This window comes from Bombina bombina, chromosome 2 (assembly GCF_027579735.1).
Source record: "Bombina bombina isolate aBomBom1 chromosome 2, aBomBom1.pri, whole genome shotgun sequence".
In the NCBI taxonomy this organism is placed as follows: Eukaryota; Metazoa; Chordata; class Amphibia; order Anura; family Bombinatoridae; genus Bombina; species Bombina bombina.
In genome coordinates, this window is record NC_069500.1 from 1,368,074,034 (window position 1) to 1,368,093,349 (window position 19,316).

Below are 19,316 nucleotides of genomic sequence, written 5' to 3' on the forward strand. Positions count from 1 at the left end.
GCCATCTCTGTTTCTATTTGCAGAATTTTCTTCTTAGATTTACGATTTTGAACTAGGTTGGCTAAGTATTTCCCTGCTTTGTTGCCTTGCCTATAGAATTTACCTTCCTTTTCCTCTCCGTCTGACAGGGGAAGATCAGAAACGGAACGGGTATAACTTGCCATTGTGACATGTTACAGAACATCGGTCAGGATCATATCTGATTATATAATTGACAAGCGTATTGTATCAGTATTTCTATGATTCATCTGATCTAGTAGTTCTAGAATGGGTACAATAAGGTTGTGAATGATTGTTATCACCACAATAAAAATCTTGGATATATATTATAATCTTCTGATTAATGGTTATTATGTATTAAACTGAAATTGGATATCTGATCTATTAAGAGGGATCATCCAATAACAGATATCTCTGTTCGGATATTGTTCAGTGTGATTAGGGTATTTAAACCAAAAGATTATGTCATTTTAGAGAGAATATCAATGGGGTGTTTGTTCTTCCCTTTGATATGAAAAATAAATCTATCCTAGACAACGATCCATATTTTTTAGACATACATGTGAATTCTCCTACTACTGGATTTTTGTATCTCCATAAATCCAACAGATCTAATGCTTCCATCAACAATTGACTAATTTTTTTATTAAATTTACCTCTTTTATATTTATTTCCGTTTTGTGTCTCCTTTCCTTTATTTATTCTGTCGATTTTAGAATTGGGAGTTACATTATAGTCGCCACCTAAAATCATTGTGTCACTAAATTTATTTAAAACTTCAATCAGTGATTCCCAAAAAAGCTCTGCTAGACTCATTAGGTTCATATATATTGCATAACATTAAAACTTCCTTATTTACTTCAATTTGCACAATGAGATACCTACCCTGGGGGTCACAAACTTTCCTTTTTATTTGATAATCTAGTTTTTTATTGAATAATATCGCTATACCTCTGGTATTTTTTTTATAGGATGAGAAAATAATTTCCTTCACCCATTCTCTTTTTAATTTCAGGTGTTATTAATCTAGTAAGTGTGTTTCTTGTAAAAACCATAAGTCAGAATTAATTTTTTTTTAGATGATTAAAAAAAAAAAAAATACTTTTAATGGGGAGTTAATTCCCCCCACATTCCATGATGTAATATTTAACATTCTAATATAAACTCTTACCCGTGAAGTACTTGGTGAGGAGGGGGAGAGAAAACGTAAAAATAAATAAATAAAATAAACGTATGTTAGTGATTTTGTGATATGTGTTGATGTCTACCATCAACTAAAAAACTTCATAATTGTGTGTACCTTAGTGATTTAAATAAAAAAAATCTATATTAGTGATTTAGTGATATGTGTTGATGTCTACCATCATCTCCTTAATATAAACTCTGTGAATTTGGGTTCATAAGTGAGAGAAAAAACAAACAAAAAAAACTGTATTACTCTTTAGTAATGTGATGTCTACCATCATCTCCTTGAACTAATAATCTCTATATATTTGTGTACGTTAGTGAGAAAAAAAAAATTACATTCATTCTAAATAGAGATTAAATATTTTGTGACGCTATCTAAATATCAAAATCATTCATTTTCTATTTTCTGCAAATCCTTTAACTTTTACTAATAACTCACTACATTAGTGCTATATATAACCACCAGTGTTCTTTAATATACAGGAAAGTGCCTTATGTTCATTACGTACCCCCCTCTACCCTCCCCCTACTCCCCAAGTATACCCTGATGGAATTCTTACATTTAATTAGTTTTTAAGAAACTGCATATCTCTTCTTTATTCTGAAACACCTTCACCTCATCTTGTAAAATGATTTTAACTTAAAAAAAAAATAAAAAAATAACAAAAGCTCTGAACCCCTTGCTGTTTAGTTCATTACATAGTGGTATTAGCTCTTTTCTTGCTCTAACTGTTTCTGTCCCTATATCAGCATACACCCTTAACTTTTGTTAGACCTTCTCTTATATAAATCAGGTTATTTTCCTTACATCAGCAGTTGGATCCAAACTACAGTATGAAATTAAAAAATACAGTTGCTTCTAATTACAACTATTCTTAATTAGTTCTCCCACAACCAATTTCATAAAGCAAAAAAAAAAAGTTTTTTTTCCCCTTTTTCCTTTCCCCCTTTTTATTTCTTTTAAAACATTCCAGTCCTTAGTGGTCCCTTACAAATATTGCTGCCTCCCATACATTCAGCAACCATGCTGCCACTATTAGCAGTGAATTGCCTTTAACAATATCCAGGGAATTTTCTTACAGTTCTCTGCTGGCTGTTGTCATTACCTTTGCTGGTACTGCCCCCCAGACTGGTTAACCATTGGGCTTGCATTACCTGTTTGCTTCTACAACTTCCTTACTGTTGTTTTGTTATCGATTGCAACGAGACCGGTGCCGCTTTGCACACTTCTACGGCATCTCCTGCTCACAGGTGCAGTGCTTTCTGCTCTCCTAGTCACGTAAACCTCCAGGTGATGATCTTGGAGCACTCCCTTACTACCAGAGTTCGTTGGGGTGCCGCTATTGCCTCACCCGCTAATCCGCTGCTCTCCAGGAACAAACAGTGGCCACCCAGGACAGCCCCACTCGAGCGCTGCACGTTACCCGACTGGTTTAAGCTTCCACCAGGTCTAGGACCCTTGAGATGGCAAATCACAGTGTTTGCTGCTGGGAGACTACTCACTCAAGTCTCAGCTCACTGCTCCGCCCACCGGAACTCCGCCCACCAGAATCTTGTTGGATCTTTCTTGAGTTTTCTATAAGTAGTTGTATCATTTAGAATATTATTGGCTTCTGCAATATAGTCATCCCTGTTTTGGATGACTAAACTACCGCCCTTATGGGCTTCCCTTATAACTATAGAGGGGTCAACGGTTAAACAAAGTAATGCTTTCTTTTCAAATTTGTTTAAATTAGATTTTTGTTTCTCTTTACTATTGGCAGATTTGCATATATTAGTTAATTTTTTTTCTAGTAATTTATGAAAGACGGTATAAAGGTCCCCTGGGACTGGACTGGAAAGAAAATAGATTTGGATTTGAACACCTTTTTCTGTGCTCCCGTATTTGCTTCTTCTTCCAGGCTGTGTAAGATGTCCAGAGTGGACTCATCTAGACTATACTTTCAACATTCTGGTCCTATACTGTCAGCTTCAAGTGCAATTAAATTATTTAGACATTCCAAATAATTTTCATTTAAATTTGGTGCACTGTCTCTTATTCAATTCTTTTCAAAATGTCTGGTTAGGGTCAGTTTACGAACAAATCTATTTAAATCTATGAATAATTCAAAGGAATTCTGACCTTGTGCAGGTGCAAAACTAAGGCCCTCCTTTTAAAGACTTATCTTTCCTGGATTTAACTCTCTTTTGGAAAGGTTAAATATTTTTGTGCATTCCTGCATAAATTCTAGATTCTTCTTTTTATCTGAAATAATTTGTCCTCCTCACTGTCCTCTTCGGACTCTATTGGTCTTTTTTGAATGACCGTTCTGTTTAATTAATGTGTTATTGGAATAGTGTCTTCCCAAGTTCTTTTTATCGGTGGCCTGACTGTTCTTTCTGGTCTGACTAAAAAAGAAGCCTGAATATGTCTACGAATATATTTTCACTTTTTATTAAAAAACCTCATATGATTATTGCTCCTATTACTATATTGAATATTCCCTTCATTGGTAGAAAAATAGCGGGACCTGTAATTTTGTTTTTCTGAGTCGTCTGTTTTTTTTTCATAATTAATTACATCTCTCCTGTTCCTAGTTTGATTCTTAAATTTTGATTCTTAAATTTGCCCTTATGTGTATTTTTACCTTTGGGCTGTCCATTTATATATGTCCTGTTATTCTGTCCATATTTATTATAACCATTCCATGATTCTTGTGGGTGTCTTTTCAACTCCCCTACCCCTACTCTTCTATTGTTTGAGTTATGAGGTCTAGAAATATTTTTCCTTTCATCAAAAACCTGCTCTGTGTTTAAAGAATCCTTATAAGGGGTCGCTAGATTTAAAACATTGCCCAATTCCTTGTATTTTTATTGATTAGAATTCTCTAAATATTACAAACAGTCCCTTTTTAATTTTCTATTCTTTCTATTTCTTATCTCCAATTCATATACATACACCCTTTGTTTAGTGTCTTCATTGTGCTGTTCATATAAAACATTTCCCTTGTGTATTTCTAATTCCTCTTTAATCTTATTGATTTCTTCTGTGATCTTATTGTATTTCATGTCCTTATACCTGATTAAAATATTTATAAAGGTATTGGAGAAGTCAGCTAATGCCTGTTCCCATTCAGAGTAGTATTCTACTTCTGCTAGATCAAATATCACTGTTTTCTGTATTTTCAAACCCTTAGGGATGAGGTTTTTCTTAATATATTTTTTTAAAATGTGTCTATCATAATATTGGTTGATCTGATTTCTGCATAATTTTTCTATCTCTATATCCAAATCCTCTTCCTCTAAAGATGACACACTTTCAGAATTTCGAATAGAAAAATAATTCCCATAATGTTAGGATACTGTGTTGTAGGTGAAGCTGCTACAAGACAAAACCTAAGAATAAACAATATAGTACAGCTAATAAAAATATGAGAAGAAATTAGCTGCGCACACACAAAAATATATATTTATATACAAGGATAATAAATCAGATAAAACAGGGTAGAATTGATTGTCAAAACACTGTAAGTATTATCTCAGGTGTAATATAGTGTCTTTCCTCTTGTAAAACTTTTCCACAGGAAGGGCCGGCTGCTTGTAAAAAACCCTGAGGTTTCAGGTCAGAGTCCAAAAGAGATATGATCTAAAAGAACAAGCCCGCAAAGACACTCCTCATGGTGCAATACATTTAAATAGGCATATGTAAAAACAAGGGGAATGTCTCCCATGGGGTTACGGATCATTTTAGGGAATTCTATAACAATGATGCCACTAGCCTCAGGTTTAAGTCAATACAATAGGTGACCTTGGATGAAAGAAGAGGGGATAGATTACTTCTCTTAAGACAAAGGGAGACATTTTGGATTCACCAATTACAATCCTTTGAAATGAATAGGGATGTAGATATTCAAGCGTTTCTTGTATAGATTATTGCTCCTTTTATGTACTTTATCTAAGAGTTTAAGCACTTTTCCTATGATATAGATCTGTAGACGTAGAAATATCATTAACCTTTTCAGTGGGGGGTTGCAGTTTAATACTCGGGTATGCAAAAGGATGTTCAGACTACATTGAATTCTAATCAGTATACGATAGGCCTGAGAAGAGCTTTGTGGTACTGTATTAATATTAATATTAATTTAATCCTATTTTAATATATATATGTAGAACATGGGGTTTGTAATAATGAAATAGGCCATCATTATTATTTTTTTATTCCTATTTAATTGTATATTATATAGATTCTTAATATGCTGCTAATATTATTTAATTATTTATTTAGAAATATTTTTAAGACTGTATTTGTTGTAAAGGTTAAATGTTTTTAATATAGAAGCGTTGTTTGTGACCCATAGAAGGGATTTGTGAATAAAGACAGATTATAATAACGCTACCTTGATTGTTACTATGCGTAGTTACATATCCACTACATTTCAACATTTGTTAATATTTTTTAAATAAGGTGTGGTTTATACCGTGACATAGGATAGGGGGGTGTAGCTTTCTCACTGCAGAATCATATATTGGCTTAGTAGTAAGGTGGGTCTCTAAGAAACCTCTGACAAAGTGAATACAGCCCGTAAAACGCATTAGACCACCCTCACCTTACGTCATGGTGAAACGTCTACCTTCTCTCAAGCCGCATCTTGGTAGTTGGTGTATGTACTAAGGGACACTGAGGCGTATACCATCTTTTGAAGGTTTAACGTACCACTCTTATCATCGCCATTGACCTCTGTTTACCCAGGAGCTGCTTTTGAGCAGATTACATTTTACCCAGAATGACAGAAATGAGCAGCATAACTGTGGAATTGCCAAAGTGGGATATCTTTGAAATTGTGAGTACCCATCTGTATGGGACGATTTGTTTCTATATGTTTTTACATATGCCTCATTAAATGTATCGCACCATGAGGAGTGTCTTTGTGCGCTTGTTCTTTTAGATCATATATATATATATATATATATATATATATATATATACATACACACATATCTATATACACAAATATATAAATACATATATATATATATATATATATATATATATATATATACACACATATATAAATACATAAACAGATATATACTATATATATATATATGTATATATATATATATATATATATAACATTTTTTTAAAATAGTTAAAATTGCACTTCTAAGCTATGAAACGTGTGGACTTAAACACAATAATTCATAATGTTCATTAATAATGCAAATTTCGGATTTTAAAGAAGAGTTTATGGTTTAATCAATAAACATGTTGAATATCAATATACAAGGAACAGTCTGTTATGAGCATGATTATTTATGAGCTAGATAAATAAAAGTCAGGTTATTCGATATTAGTCTGCATGGGCACTGTATTATTTTTAACCATATAACTAGGTAGCAAGTTAAAGGTCATAGAGGAGGACTAAGGAAGGCAGGACATCATCAGAATCATCCAGGATATAGTTCAGAAACAAGGGATTCAGTTCAAAAGAAGAAAATTTGTATTTTATACAGAATCCAAGAAAAATTGAAAACACATCTGACCAGGTTCATACACAGACAGAAGAGTATAAAAGACAAAATATTTATTTTTTACTTATAATGCATATATCATTTTTCTTAGTCTAATAATACACATAATACTTATAAGTGATAATATCTTCTCTCTCTCTCTCTCTCTCTCTCTCTCTCTCTCTCTCTCTCTCTCTCTCTCTCTCTCTCTCTCGAAACTGGGAGTCTAATGTTATAGACATCATAATGCTGTTTACTTACATACGCTGCACCCTTAGTATAGAAACTGGGAGTCTAATGTTATAGACATCATAATGCTGTTTACTTACATACGCTGCACCCTTAGTATAGAAACTGGGAGTCTAATGTTATAGACATCATAATGCTGTTTACTTACATACGCTGCACCCTTAGTATAGAAACTGGGAGTCTAATGTTATAGACATCATAATGCTGTTTACTTACATACGCTGCACCCTTAGTATAGAAACTGGGAGTCTAATGTTACAGACATCATAATGCTGTTTACTTACATACGCTGCACCCTTAGTATAGAAACTGGGAGTCTAATGTTACAGACATCATAATGCTGTTTACTTACATACGCTGCATCCTTAGTATAGAAACTGGGAGTCTAATGTTATAGACATCATAATGCTGTTACTTACATACGCTGCATCCTTAGTATAGAAACTGGGAGTCTAATGTTATAGACATCATAATGCTGTTTACTTACATACGCTGCACCCTTAGTATAGAAACTGGGAGTCTAATGTTATAGACATCATAATGCTGTTTACTTCATATACGCTGCATCCTTAATATAGAAACTGGGAGTCTAATGTTATAGACATCATAATGCTGTTTACTTACATACGCTGCATCCTAAGAATATAATCTTTTATGTTTTGTTACAAAGTCTCCTTTACATTTTAATGTTGCAATTATGACAGCACCCATTAAGATCGGATTAATGATATCTTATCATTTGTCATAGACTATATCGACGTAGATGGCAGATGACTAGTCTGTTTTTTAATGTATAGTCGTTCTTTTGTAAACCCATTTGTTAATAATAATCTCCATAATGAAAATTGAGAACCCGATGACATAGACATTATAATATTGTTGATTTATATACATCTTAAGTGCAAACTTCAAAATTGATATCTTGTACATGAGTCTACAATAATTTTTCAAAATTGTTTACAGTCTTCGCTACCAAATCTTTTTTTATTTTCTAAGACTATTCTTATGACAGTTTTCATTAAAATCTAACAGAGATCACATTGATCACATTTTCTTTTCTAATTGTTACGTAGTTTATATTGGCGTACATAGCCGATGATTAATCTATATTGTTTACAATAGGACTTTTCGGATTGGACAAAAATTAACATGTGATCACCAAAGACAAAAGCGGACCTATTTGAAAACTGACAGGGAGCTTCAACAGTTCAACGTTAAGGATTGGCTAAGACCGGTTTGAATATATAGAAGACGATTGGTCGCTTATATGTAATTAAAGTTAATATAATATTTCTGATCCTTAACATATAGCGATAATTCAGGTACATATTTTATATTGATTAAATAACCTGCTAGCAATTCTTATCATGTTAAATACATCATATAAATGTTTAGTTTATTTTTTAGGTTAGATTTTAGTTTCAACAAGTGTAAACCCGACCTCAGCCAATGAGGTAACGGGTAGCGTCTTTGATTATGTATTTAAAACCGCCTGCATTGCGCTAAGGTATGCTTGGTTTGTAAAGCACTTTTTAATCTGTGAATGCTTTTGAAAAAGACAGTTTGGACCGTTTTTTACCCACCGATCATTGGTGGGTAGGAGCTATAGCAGGGAGGTGGGTGGGTGGCCCATCGCTGGAGGGAGTTCCGGATCCTGTGCCAGAGTGTGCGGGAGCGTGCAAGGGGCCGGTGGCATGTGGGGGCACACGTGGACAGGGGTTCATGCACGCATGTGTGCGCTATTAAATAATATACTGACAGTCTCTAGGAAGGAGGGAGAGGGAGGGAGGGAGGGAGGGAGGGAGGGGGGAAATAAGATATAATAAGAGTTGGGAAAAGGATCTGGGAGTTGGGTAAGGTATTGGGGGTGGGCAGCTAAACTACAGAAAAATGGGGTATTTATAAAAAAGGCCATAGGTAGAGGGGGGAGGGTTAGAGAGCTGTTTTTGGGGGGGGGGGGTCAGGGAGGTTAGGGGCTAAGGGGGATCCAACACTGCAGAATAAATATAAAAAAATGCCTTTTATTTTAGTACTGGCAGACTTTCTGCCAGTACTTAAGATGGCAGTGACAATTGTGAGGTGGGGGAGGGAAGAGAGCTGTTTGAGAGGGGTCAGGGAGGGATCTCGGGGTGGGCTGTGTCAGGTGGGAGGCTGAGCTCTACACTAAAGCTTAAATTTACCCTACAAGCTACCTAATTAACCCCTTCACTGCTGGTCATAAAACAAGTGTGGTGCACAGCAGCACTTAGCGGTCTTCTAGTTACCAAAAAGCAACGCCTAAGCCATATATGTCTGCTATTTCTGAACAAAGGGGATCCTAGAGAAGCATTTACAACCATTTGTGCCATAATTGCACATGCTGTTTGTAAATAATTTCATTGAGAAACCTAAAGCTAGTGAAAAAGTTAACATTTTTTTTTTATTTGATCGCATTTGACGGGGAAATGGTGGCATTAAATATACCAAAATGGGCCTAGATCAATACTTTGAGTTGTCTACTACACTACATTAAAGCTAAAATTAACCCTACAAGCTCCCTACAAGTCACCTAATTAACGCCTTCACTGATGGGCATAATACAAGTGTGGTACACAGCGGCATTTAGTGGCCTTCTAATTACCAAAAATTAATGCCAAAGTCATAAATGTCTGCTATTTCTGAACAAAGGGTATCCCAGAGAAGCATTTACAACCATTTGTGTCATAATTGCACAAGATGTTTCTAAATAATTTCAGTGAGAAACCTAAAGTTTGTGAAAAAGTTTTTGAAAAAGTTAATGATTTTTTTTATTTGATTGCATTTGGCGGTGAAATGGTGTCATTAAATACTTTAGGCTGTCTACTAAAAAAAATATATACATGTGAAGGGTTATTCAGGGATTCCTGACAGATATCAGTGTTACAATATAACGCTAATTTAAAAAAAAATTGTTTGGAAATAGCAAAGTGCTACATGTACTTATTGCCCTATAACTTGCAAAAAAAGCAAATAACATGTAAACATTTGGTATTTCTAAACTCAGGACAAAATTTTGAAACTATTTAGCATGGATGTTTTTTGGTGGTTGTAGATGTGTAATAGATTTTGCGGGTCAAAGTTAGAAAAAGTTGCTTCCATTTTTTCATCATATTTTATAATTTATTTATAGTAAATTATAAGATATGATGAAAATAATGGTATCTTTAGATATACTATTTAATGGCTAGACAAATGGTATATAATATTTGTAGGTACAGTAAATGAGTAAGAGGAAAATTACTGCTAAACACAAACACCGCAGAAATTTAAAAATAGTCCTGGTCCCAAACAGTAAGAAAATTGAAAAGTTCTGTGGTCACTAAAGGGTTAACCAAACTTAGGAGCTCAAACCCCCAGATGAATTTCTGAAAAGGTTTTGGACTATACCTCAGTGAACTGTTGGGGATCCTTGGTGAACCAGCGCCTTCTTCTATAAAAACATATGTAGAAATATGTATTTATGAATAAATAGAACATATTCTGCTATGTGAAGAATATTGGAACATGAAATATTGCTATTTTTATATATGCGCGAGTAGGATTTTTAAAAAAAAAAATTCACAATTTTAGATGTTTCTGTGATTACATGGTTTAGATTTGTTAAATATATATTAATCTATATTTTAAAGTCCATCCCTAGTAGGTGGGCCATACATGTACAAGTTTATATGTATTTAATATCAATATACATGATCTTGTAAGCAAACAAGATCTGAAAGAAAAAAGATAAAAGGGAAATCCTAAATGTGACCTCTAGAAATGTAATTGTGTAATTGCTTTGTTAAAATGTTTGTTTTTATCTCATACTTATGTCCCTAGTGAATATAATTTACACAACACATATTTTTTTAATGGACTTTCTACCAGTAATTCTGTCATGATGGGGAATAAAACATTTGCTATTCTGTCCTCTTTTTTTATCATAAATCCCTAAAATTGTGGATGACAACATGTGGCTAACATCCACAATTTTTTAATTTGGGCGGAGCTTTTTGAGCCCATTGTAGGCCCCCCTGCAGTAAGAAGCATCTACAAGGTGTCCAAGTGGGCAATTACAAAAATCTTAATGAAGATGGATGTCTCCCTTAAGCCTGAGAAACCCCAAGGAACCATTTTATTTAAAGAGAATTGCCTGATCTATTGGTGTGTCCCTGATCTACTGATGTCTTGGGGTTGTACAGTGTAAGCACAATTTAAAAAAAAATTAAAAATGAAACACACACACACTTTCTTTTCCTAATGATAGGTTGTTACGCACTTATTATAGCCCATCAAAAAGAACTAGGAACCCCAACACTCTTTGATTTAAAGCCCATATGCCATTTCTATAAAAAAGCATCAATGTAGCTTTTAGTATTCATATGATCACTTTGGTACTATAGATCATCTGGTGGACGGCACTCTCAAACTGGAATGGGAACACATCCCATGACCATGCAAAACTCGCAGCCCTAGGTGATCACCAGCACTCACAGCCAGCTTTCAGTGACTCGGGCATTTAACTCCAGAAAAGCCAGAATAAACCATAAGAAAAAATTATAAAACAACATTAACAAAATATTGATCATCAATATTAACTTAACTCTTATGCTTCACTCTTGATTTTATATCCATTAAGTTCTTTGCAAAACCCACTTGAATGTTTAAATATTGCTCTAATATTTCCTTCACATTTGTGTTTCTAATTTGGATGCTCAGCAACTCTTCTTATCAATTGCAACAGGTATGAAACCAATTTAAAAGAAAAAAAAAAGGAACAAAAAACAAGAGTTATTATATATGATGTTTTAGTGTACAAAGATATTTTGAAGACTTTGAGCTCAATTTATAAAGCTGTGATTACAGCTTCAGAGCCCTAGTGATGCATTTGCTTGTGCAATGAAAAATGTTGGCTGCTGAGAGTGGTGATGTGTGGTTTTGCAATCTACAAGCTCTTAATATATTATATTATATATTATAGAAACACAACATTTCATATTGACTAGCCAGTGATTTTACACTTTAATGTTAACAAGTTTTCTGAATCATTACTGGCAATACCAGTAAGTGAAAAGCTTCTAATTACTTATGTATTTTATGAGAAATAGACCAAAAGCTAAAACAAAACCTATTAAACTTGTGCCAAATAAAGGTCTTGTGTGCGTTTCCAGCTTTACTATTTGAAGTCATCACAGTATCAAATGTTTCCATTCTAAAATCAATCATTGTCAATGTAGAAAAAAATAAATATAGAAATGTAAAAGTACCATCTATATTAGCACAAAAGATACTCAATCTTCCTTTGCAAGCTAAATGGCCATTAATAGCTGTTACCTTATTTTTAATTGCAATCTACCTACATGTATTTAGAAATGTAATTTATCATGCATGTTTATTTACAAATACTAACAATCTTTATCTATTTTACATTACTAGAGATTGTAATTAAAAAAAGCCATAACCCGTCTTACACTCTCCTACTTTAAATTCTCTTCCCTCTAGTGTGAGATAATTGATCATATAATAATAATAATAAAGCAGTTGGTGGAAACTAGACTGTCACACTCTGGAAGCATCAAGTGAATGCCCCTTGAGCCTGATACCAGCATGCATTGCAACATGCAAGTATAGGATACTTCCAATTATACAATCACTGTAATAGTTCATTGTTTACATTGCAACAATTAAAAAGGTATACAAATATTTTCATTTTGCTGGGTATTTGTGTGGGTATGGATAGAGAAAAATTGATAGTAAAGTCCAAATTAAACTTTCATGATTCAGATAGGGCATGTAATTATAAACAATTTTCTAATTTACTTTTATCATCAAATTTGCTTTGTTCTCTTGGTATTCTTAGTTGAATGCTAAATCTAGGTAGGCTCATATGCTACTTTCAAAGTCCTTGAAGGCTGCCTCTTATCTGAATGCATTTGGTGCATTAGTTCATGTGCTTCATATAAAAAAACATTGTGTAGTTATTTAAGAGTCAGCACTAATTGCCTGAAAAGCAAGTCTGTCAAAAGATCTGAGATAAGGAGGTGGTCTGCTGAAGCTTAGATACAAGGTAAAACTAGGGAATGGTAAATGAAGGGATTATCTATCTTTTTAAACAATAACAATTTTGATGTTTACCGTCCCTTTAATCATGTGTGCACTTTGGTATATGTATGTTTAAACTGTTTTTATAGAGTGTTTTTTTTTTTTTTACAAAAAAAGCACATATACTTTATACTTACATTACAACTCAACAACCCAAATCTTCTCAAAAAACCCTTTAAAACTTTTTATTCTACTTATTCTACTTATACAAAGACATCCTATTCCCCCTTCAAATATTGTTCTGTAAACAATTCCCTTGACTGTAACACAATTATTCTATACACTCCATAATATCAATAAACAGCCTAAAATGAATAATAAAATAAAATATTAACCACCACATGCCTTTATGCCTTTAAAAATATGTCTCTTTTTGTACAGTGAGCCTTAGCACTTTTGACATTTTTTAGGTACATTTTTTAATGGAATAAAGGACAACTTATAAAAGTCCAGTATAGAAGATGACATAAATTGAGACCACTTTCTTCTTATAGAAAATAATTTCCTCCACTGTTTTTAATTTCAGATGGAAATCTCACCAAATCAGAAAAAGGTGTTTTCTTAATCAATTATTAAAATAAAAAACATTTTTAAATTTAAACTCTTAAAATAATTGAGAAAACATGCCCAGGATACCCATTATGCTCATATACAAATGGCATTTGGATTGTTTAACACTTACAAGGATGGTTTTGGAACAATTTAGGCTGATTTTACACATGGAAATTATTATTTTCCTTACACGTTGTATAAAAGGATAAATATCCAAGCACCTGTAATAAAAAATTTAGAGGTGCCAACAAGGGTTTATTTGCCCTTTTAAGTTCCATTCCAGTTTTGATTTAGCTAACAGAAGCACATTTTCAGAATTTTATTTCTGATTATGATCACTAAAGAAAATTGGTAGAAATCTGAAACATTATTTTTAGCTGATACCAAAAATGATTGTGATTACCACTGAGTGTCCTATGATGACTGTACTTGCATGTTATCTCTGTTGGATGCACATTTAATTTTATTGGTTTAAACAACTGAATTTCAAATGGACTAAAACCATATTTAAAACATCACAAAACATTTTCTAAAGAGTTGCAAATAACATTTTAGTTGCAAAAGAGTATTTATGTAGCAATATATCTACATAACTATTTCATGTGCAAAAATTAACACTTTTTTGTGGGGAAACTTAAAAAGATGTCAATGTTCAACATGAATGATTTTGATCGCAAGAGTCAATAAACAATTATGTGCTAGATATCCAACATTCAGGTCATGTTACATTTAATTTGAAAGTAAAATGATTATAAAATTATTTCATCATTTCATCTAAAATTAAAAAGTATGGTTTAAGTTCTTTTTTTATATGAATGTGTTTTAAGTTAAAAAAAATAAAAAAAATATTAAGATCATGGAATTATTAAAGAAAATGTTCACCATCAAACTCTGGTGGCCACTGTAGACTAAATAAATATGTAGATATTATGGGTGTGGCACTGTGTATCAAGGTCTATGTACTGTGTATATATCTTTTCCAACTGTCTAAATTATAATCGGTTAATATAATAAATTACTGTGCTTATAAGGAGTGTATTTTAAACTAAACAATTACACAGCCAAAGTGTTCAGTGAATATTCCAAATACAGTAGTTGTTTGTTTAGTAGCTTAATATATAAACTATTAGTAAAATATAGATTGAAGTAGATGGTTATATTTAAGTTTGTTACAAAAGGTGAGCAAGTTAAAATAACAAACAGTCCTCTGACACGGTCGCGTTTCACATTACGCTTCCTCAGAGGAGTACTCAAACCTTGATACACAGGAGGTCTTCCCTTCCTAACGCCTTGAAATATACTGTGTATACTTTGTTACTATATTCAGTAACCATTTCTGTATAGCAGATAGATTCAAGTTTATTTGTGTCACAGAGGTGCAGTGCTTTTAAATCTGTTCAGCCGGGCAGCTCGGTTGTTTCCTTTTTGTTTTGCTATTTTTTTAATAAGTAAAATCAATAAAAGCTACATTTGTAATTACCACTGATAACTCAAATACTTATAAGGGATCTTTTCCCCTTCTTTTCTACATACTTCTTTACTTTCAAGCAAACCTATCTATGTGGGTGAACTTTAATAGTTCATTTAATTATTATGCTTAAAGCACAACTTTTCTTATTGACCCAAGTACATATTTAATCAAGGTCTACAAATAGAAAATAATGTTGCTGCAAATTATTTTCCTCTTTTTCTATCTTGTAGCTCCTTCTAATTGCCCAGCAATCTTGTGCCTGGTATGAAAATATAATAAGCTATTAACACATTTAACACATTGTTATATAGAGTTGATGCAAAAAAAAAAAAAACCTATATTCTTTTGAAAATATGCAGGCAGTGTAACATTTTATGAAGCCACAAAACAGTTTTATTGGCATGACTTCTTTACTTTTAAAGCATCACTTTTTTTTTATATATATATTTGTCCAAAGGTTTCTGACTAGACAGCCTAAAAAGAGTGCACATATCTGTATCATAGAAGCTTATTGTCAACACTCATGTCTTACAAATCTTGGCCCATAGCAGGAACTATTTAAGGGCAAGATTACAAGTAATACGTTTTGAAAACATTATGGCTTATTCACATTTGGGGTTGCCCAGGTATTACAAGTTTCAAAATAACTTATTTTGCGTGCGTGTTGAGTCAATTAATCCAAACAGCCATAGAAGTAAATGGAAAGACAAATAGGAAAAAAACAAACACTAAGGGCTCCATGTACTAAGCCGTCAATTCATCCGTCATTTTAGACGCGGCTAATCTCGCCGTTACTCGCCGCGGGCGAAATGGTGTCCGCTGTAGCTATGTACTAATAATCCCACAATAAATAGACACGTCTAGCCCGCCGCGAGCAGTGGCGGAATATTGATAAATTTGATGCCTCGCTCGCCGCGACTAAGCTGATGTACTTAACTTTCAGTTGAATTGTCTGGCCAATTGTTAACACGTGACATGTAAGGTGTCATGAACGTCATAGTAGTCGCGGGAATAGAATTTTGCTCCTATAAATGTACAACTTTTCTAAACAACTTTATTATTGTTCCAAAATTTTTGGAGAGTAATTACAGAGCGCTTGTTTTTGTGATCTTTATTTACAATTTCGATATGGCTTCATCTGGATCTGAAACCGCTTCAAAATCCAAGAATCCTCACTTTTCTCATCAGCAAAACGTCGTTTTGATTGACATGATTATTGACTCTTATGATTATTTGTTTGGATGTCGTGTCAAACAGACAAATTTTTCTAGGAGGAAGCAGATCTGGCAAAGGATCAGCGATGCTGTTAGTGCCCAGGGTCCAGGAAAAAAGGATGCCGATCAGCTGAAGAAGCGTTACAACGACATTAAACGCTTCGCCAAAGCTAAATTGGCCAGAGAAAAAAATTTGCACGTGCTACCGGAGGTGGACCAGCATATGTGGCAGACCTCAATGATTATGAGCAGAAGCTTGTGAAGCATCTGGGACCAGAGATCATCACTGGCATAACGGATGATTGTGACAGTGATTTAAGAGGTAAATGTACAACATAGTTGACGTTTATTTTATTTTTTTAAAGTTATGATAGGTCATTGTCTCCAATATATATTTCTTTAAAATAACATTATCTGACTTCTTACGCTTCAGTATCCTAATCTATATAGGCCATTTAGGCCCCAAATACTGTAATCATTTATCTCGCATATATGTATAAGGGATTGTACAAGCCATTTAGGCCCCAAATACAGTAATCATTTATGTCGCATATATGTATAAGGGATTGTACAATAATAGTGTTGTTATACTGCCTTTTTTTTAATGGTCTAACGTAACTAAAGATTTGTTGATTATTAATATAGTGATCCCTAAAGATAACACCCATGTGTTTATTTTCAAACCAGTATTGCATAGAAACCTTAAAGAGATAATGACAATAGAAATAATGTAATTTGAAACTATTAAAATAATATTGTATGTCCGACATTAATCATGAGACTAACCCCAGATCACATGCCTTCTTAAATTTCTGATCTATTGACTTCCATGTTGCGTTATTTGACTATAGAATATTATTGTTAACATCTTTCCAAATTGTTCTCCGCTTTATAAACATATACTTTTTTCAGATATAGCTATGCACATAGTTGACGCAGTCACATGAACCATCTATGTGCATCAACCAATGATCATTTACTGTGCATGTATAGATTTGCTTTTCCTCAAAGTATAAAAATCCAATGAAGGCAAAAGCAAAAACATAATACAATTAAATATTTTTGAAAAAGCTTTTTTTTCTGCAATTTGTAAAGGGAATTATATTTGTTCATGTCCCTTTAAAGGGCCATTAAACCCAAAATCTTTTATTAATGATTCGGATAGAGAATTGAAATTTAAACAACATTACAAATTACTTCCATTATTTCTTTGGCTTCATTTTCTAGATATTCTTAGTTGAAGAAAAATAAATACACATGTTGAGCCAATCACACGAGGCTTCTTTGTGCAGCAATCAAATGCTTTTCAACAAAGAATATCAAGAGAATAAAACAAATTAGATAATATAAGTAAATTATAAAGATGTTTATAACTGCATTCTCTTTCCAAATCATAAAAAAAGGTGGTTGGCATGTCCCTTTAATGATTGAGCCTGCATTCACTGCTGTAATTATTATTATTAACACTTTTAGCTTTCAGTTTCAACTAGAAATAAAAATAAACCTAATTTTTTTTTTATTTTTTTTTTAAAGCGACGCCAACAACACAAGCCGAGCCTGTGAGGAGTAACGAAGTGCCCACTTGTTCTACTTCATCTTCTGCGGTGTCAAGACCACCCAGTGCAGCTGTTTCCAGACCTTCGGCCAGTTTTACATATGGACAATTAATACGCTCAACATCTAATGTTACACACACAGCTTCCTCGGCGGACACACTTCCTGATCTAAGGACCAGCACTCCACAAACTGGTGTTGGTAGATCAACTGGTAAGTACTTTACAAATGAATAATTTCAATGTTGTGTGTTTTATCTCTTTTATCTCTCAATTTTTTTATTTTTTATTTTTTTTTTAAATGTCAAATGTCATTATTGACATATTCTATTTCGAGATCTTTTACAGATGTAATGTAATTTGAAGGACAAATAGCAATGATCATAGATTTTCATGAAAGGGACACTGTACAAATTTTTTTAAATGAGGATTCGTGTAGAGCATGCATGCTATTTTAATCAACTTTCTAATGGTTTTAAAATTTATCATTATTTTCTTTTTGAGAATTGATCATAGTATTACATAAGAAAGTTGATAGAAATTCCATGCAATATATCTTATTCTCAAAAAGATTATTTTTGCTTCAGTGTCCAGTTAATTGCAAAATAAATTTCCATTAATAATTTTGAATATATAGTTACATTGACAAAAAAACATTTTAATTTTATTTATTTATTTATTTTTATGTTATGTATTTTTTTATAGGTGATTTGGGACGTCTTTTCCAGGGATTGACTGGACATTCATCTCCATTATTTGATGGTATGTATCACATATGTATATATATATAATATAACTTAAATTGTTGTATGACGGTTGTATCTGCTCTCTCCTTCTATTCTATTTCTGCAAGTGTTTTTATAAAATTTTATTTTTATTTACTAACAATTTGTTATGTCTTGATCTAGAAGAAGAAAATTCCCCAAGGGAGATCACTATCAATCTCATGCCGATAGTGGAAAATCCCATTCAAGATGAACCACCAGGAGGGCATGATGGAAGTGAGACTCCAGATATTCTTGAAGATTTGGGAGATGCGCAACCGGATGAAATTCACACACCAGAAAACATTGAGGAACCTGTTGAAACACAGGCACCACCAATTGCACTGCAAACAGGTGGTGTAAATATTGACAATACACCGGCAGAAGGACTATTGGGCAATGTTGCATTGAGGGAAATGTTGACACTTGCAAGGCAATACAGAGAGGACCACAGAGAAATGCAAAATATTATTAACACAAATATTGACCGCTGGGCTGCTCTTTCAGAAAAAAATGTTGAAATAGAAATGCAAAGGAATGAGATAGAAATGCAGAAATTACAGCTGCAAAGAGAGATGTTCCAGTGGCAGAGGCGGATGGATGAAGAGAAAAACCAGCAAATTAACAGAGCTTTAACCATCAGTGAAAGGACATTACAATCTCTGTTGGCTATTGTCAGTGAAAGGGAGGGTACAACAGACTCAAAGAGGCCACGTCTGGAGTGAACATTTATTGT